This window comes from Vombatus ursinus, unplaced genomic scaffold (genome assembly GCF_900497805.2).
Source record: "Vombatus ursinus unplaced genomic scaffold, bare-nosed wombat genome assembly UNPS02012901.1, whole genome shotgun sequence".
Classification (NCBI taxonomy): Eukaryota; Metazoa; Chordata; class Mammalia; order Diprotodontia; family Vombatidae; genus Vombatus; species Vombatus ursinus.
Genome location: NW_020952679.1, coordinates 4038645 through 4043624, shown reverse-complemented (window position 1 = coordinate 4043624; position 4980 = coordinate 4038645). Strand labels below are relative to the sequence as shown.

The 4980-nt window shown below is 41.4% G+C and overlaps 1 pseudogene; it reads right to left on the bottom strand.

Annotated features, from left to right (window-relative positions):
* Window positions 1-978: 978 nt before the first annotated feature.
* Window positions 979-1358, bottom strand: LOC114040273 (annotated as a pseudogene).
* Window positions 1359-4980: the final 3622 nt, after the last annotated feature.

Here is a 4980-nt window from a genome sequence, read left to right as displayed (position 1 = left end):
CCTCGCCCTTGATCATACCGCCTTGGAAGAACTGAAAATTTACAGGTCTCTAGAAGTATCTCTAAAAACAGCTACACAAAACCCCCAAAGTTTGGGACAGTATGTTCTCCACACTGGAAGCAGACCCCTACCTTAACAAAAAGTTTATAACTCATATAATTGGCTGGGATCATGAACAAACCTCACAAAAAAGAGTAAGACCATAGAATCTTTCTTTGGTGAGAAAGAAGATCAAAACATACAACCACAAGAAGACAACAAAGTCAAATATCCTACATCCAAAGCCTCCAAGAAAAATATGAATCAGTCCCAGGTCATGGAAGAGCTCAAAAAGGATTTTGAGAAGCAAGTAAGACAAGTAGAGGAAAAACTGGGAAGACAAATGAGAGTGACACAAGAAAATCATGAAAAACAAGTCAACAGCTTGCTCAAGGAGACCCCAAAAAATATTGAAGAAAATAACACCTTAAAATATAGCCTAATCCAAATGGTAAAAGAGGTCCACAAATCCAATGAGGAAAAGAATGCCGTAAAAAGCAAAATTAGCCAAATGGAAAAGGGAGTCCAAAAGCTTACTGAGGAAAATACTTCCTTAAAAATTAGAATGGAGCAATTCGAAACTAGTAACTTTATGAGAAATCAAGACTCTGTAAAACAAATCCAAAAGAATGAAAAAATAGAAAACAATGTGAAATATCTCTTTGGAAAAACAACTGACCTGGAAAATAGATCCAGGAGAGTTAATTTAAAGATTATTGGACTATCTGAAAGCCATGTTCCAAAAAAGAGCATAGACATCATCTTTCTTTCTTTCTTTTTTTTTCAGAAGCATGGGAAACAGATAATTGTCTTTTACTGTGTACATTTTGAAGTGATTTCCCAATTTCCTGTTTCACAAAAAACATTAAGTATACTCAGCTTAACATATATGTTATAAACTTGCCTTGCTCCCTAAATAAAAGAAATCATTGCAATAATTTATTCAGAAGGCCATTGCATCTGATGTCCTCCAAAGACACGCAGATGGATATGATAGACAGATTGCCCAACATCTGCACCTTCATTGATCACCATTCAGTATCCTCTCTTCAGACCCAGGTCAGCTGCACATTTCTTGCCAACAACCATTAAGTGTCCAAGAAGATTTTCATCGTCTTCTTCTGCAACAGGTATCTGGGTAATGGGTTTCTTAGGTATCACCAGGAAATGAGTTGGGGCTTGTGGGGAAGCATCATGGAAAGGAAGACACCAGTCATCCTCAAAAATGATTTTGGTTGGGATTTCTTTGCAAATTATTTTCCTGAAGAGGTGTCTCCTCCGGGCTGGGCAGTCTGAGCTTTGCTGATCTCATCTGCCATAGTGGCAGTGCCAGTAGCTGGCTCCTGCCACCTCCCCCTGCAGCCTCCACCACACTCCACGTGGGCCTAGACATCATCTTTCAAGAAATTATCAAGGAAAATTGCCCTAATATTTTAGAATCAGAGGGCAAAATAGAAATGGAAAGAATCCACCAATCACCTTCTGAAAGAGATCCCCAAAGGAAAATTCCTAGGAATATTGTAGCCAAATTGCAGAATTCCCAGGCCAAGGAGAAAATATTGCAAGCAGCCAGAAAGAAATAATTCAAGTATTGTGGAAACACAATCAGGATAACACAAGATTTAGCAGCTTCTACAGTAAGGGACTGGAGGGCTTGGAATATAATATTCCTAGAGGGCAAAGTAGATAGGATTACAATCACCTACCCAGCAAAACTGAGTATAATCCTTCAGGGAGAAAAGTGGCCATTCAGTGAAATAGAGGACTTTCAAGCATTCTTGATGAAAAGACCAGAGCTGAATAGAAAATTTGATTTTCAAATACAAGACTCAAGAGAAGCATGAAAAGGTAAACAGGAAAGATAAATCATAAGAGATTTATTAAGGTTGAACTGTTTACATTCCTGCATGGAAAAATGATATTTGTAACTCATGAGACCTTTGTCAGTATTAGGGTAGGTGGAGGGAAAAAATTATATGTATGTATATAGATAGATAGATAGAGGGCACAGCGTGAGTTGAAGATGAAGGGGTGATATCTGGAGAATAAGATTAAGGGGTGAGAGAGGATTATACTGGGAGAAGGAGAAAGGGAGAGGTAGGATGGGGTGAATTATGTCACATAAAACAGACAAGAAAAGGCTTTTATGGTGGAGGAGAAACAGGGGAAGGTGAGAGGGAATGAGTGAATCTTATTCTCATTGGATTTGGCTTAAGGAGAGAATAACATACACACTCAATTGGGTGTGGAAGTCTGTCTTACCCTACAGGAAAATAGGGGGGAAGGGACAAGAGAGCAGGAGGATGATAGAGGGGAGGGCAGATTGCAGGATGGGGTAATCAGAAGCAAATACTTCTGAGGAGGGACAGGGTCAAAAGAAAGAATAGAATAAGTGGGGGGCAGGTTAGGATAAAGGAAATATACTTAGTCACAACATGATTACTATGGAAGTGTTTTGCATGACTACACATGTATAACCTGTATAGAGTTTCTTGCCTTCTCAATAAGGGTGGGCAGGGAGGGAGGAAGGGAGAAAATTTGGAACATAAAATTTTAAAAACAAATGTTAAAAAAATTGTTTTGACATGCAACTGCGAAATAAGAAATACAGGAAATGGGGTATAGAAATCTACCCTGCCCTACAGGAAAATTGAAGGGGAAGGGGATAAGAGAAGGGGGGGCAGAGATAGAAGGGAGGGCAGATTGGGGGAAGGGGTGTTCAGAATGTATGCCATTTTGAGGTAGGGGGAGGGATGAGATGGGAAGAACATTTGGAACTCAAAATCTTGTGAAAGTGAATGTTGAAATCTAAAAGTAAATAAACTAATTTTAAAAAAAGAGAGAATCCATCAAAAGATCTGAGGGTATTTAGCCTGAAGGAGGAAAGATTAGTAATAATAATAATAATAACTAACATTTATACAGTGCTTTAAGGTCTATGCCTTTTATAGACATCATCTCATTTCATCCTCACAACAACCCTGTAACATAGGTACCTACAGGTTATATCACCCTATTTTAAAGATGAAGAAACTGAGGGTCAAAGAGATTAAACTACTTTTCTGTGATCACACAAGTACTAAATGTCAAAGGTGGGGTTCCAAGACCAGTTTCCCATTCTCTGAGCCCAGCAGTCTAATTGGCATAGCCAGAACTGCACACTATTTTCCTTTTAAAGTACTTGGATGTTTGAGCTTTTCCCTCTGCAAAATAACACCCCCCCCAAAAAAATTCTTTAAAACACAGTCTCTTAAAATACTTGAAAGGCCAAAAAAATTCTTCAAAACAGTCTCTTAAAATACTTGAAAGGCTGTTATATGGAAGAGGGGCCAGCCTGGCTGCACTTGACCCCAGGGGCAAAGCCAGCTGCAATGGTTGGATGCTAAGGGGGGGGTAGAGTGGAGGGTGGGTTGGGCCTCGATAAAAGGGGGCAACCTGTAACAGTAAAAGTTTTTCCTCCACACATAGAATGGGGGACCTCATGTAGAGCAGAGAATCCGAGGGAAAGAAGGGCCATTCCTCCAGAAAACATGGAAATGAGCACTTAATTCATTTCTTCATCTATCCTCTGCCTCCTGAGGCTGGCCTTCTCTCCTCCAGAGTTTATGCTCTTCTCATAGATTCCCCTATGCAACCTCACCTTCAAATCTTCCCTCTCCCCTGCAAGGACAATCTCAGCTAGATATAGAGAGCAAAGTTTAGATAGAACCAATTCACACTAAGGTGTAAATGGTAGATTAAAGTGCCTTATCCCTCTTTAGGACCATTTATTTATTTCTGAACTGAAATAACCTAAATTGAGTCTCTTTTATGGGGAGGGAAAGTACTTGGAGGTAGTGGTCTTATTGTCCCACAAATTATACCTTTGTCCTATTCTACCTACAATTACCACCAATTCTATGAAGGAAAAGGGGAAATTCATTTTCTTTTTGTCCCAGTTCTACCCCCACCAACATATTCCCTCTCACTGGTAGGGAAAAATCAGCCAATATCCTCCTTCCTTTCCTCCTACCTACCTTCTGCCTAGAGTCAGAGTCTAAGCCTGGCTCAGATTATCCTCTTCCATCTTAACTCCCATCCAAATGAAGGAGAAAACTGTAGAGGGCCCCCTAAATTAAACTTGACCCTAGAATCCCACCATCTGTCTAATCTGAGGTCCAAACTTGAAAGAATGGGTGCATCTGTCATGAAAGAAATTAGTTGCTTAAAACATCTTGGCCCCATTGGAAAGCTCATGGGACCCTTGTGGCCATGGAAATAGTGGTCTTTGGAGGGGTTTCAGGGGAGCCCTTGTCCTCTCTAGGCCCCATCAGATGCCAGTAGATAGGCTTGGTCCTTCCTAGTTCTTAGAGATTGGGTGCTCTTCCATAATAGACTCAAGCTCATGATAAAGCCCAGACCTAGCAATTTCTGGCCCCAACGGACTAGGGACTTCGTTCCTTGGGAGCTGAGGTTGGATCTGTACAGCTCAGGAGTAGCTCCAGGCAAGATGTGAAATGGACTCCTTCTGGATTTGAGCCCAACCATCTCTCTCAGCCCAAATCTCTGATGATCCCTTTACGACATGGTGAAAGAATAGTGGATTAGAAGAAAGAAACTTGGGATCGAGTTGCAGGATCATAGGACTTTAGGATGAGGGCTAGAAGGGACAGAAAGAGGTCACCTTGTCCCCTCACTTGACAGGAAGCTGAGGCCCAGAGAGGGACGAAGTCACACAGCTGATGGGTAGCAAAGTCAGAACTCAAACTCAGGTCCTTGAGGCAGAAGTCACACAGCTGGTAGGAAGCAGAGTGACAGCCCAAACTCCAGTTCTCTGACCCCACAGTCAGGATTCTTTCCACAGCACTTTGCTACCTGCCTCGGTTTCTCCCTATAACCTCTGGTCATCTTTGGCATCTGACCTTACAGAAAGGGAGAGACCTGGAAGCCGCCTGGCTTTCT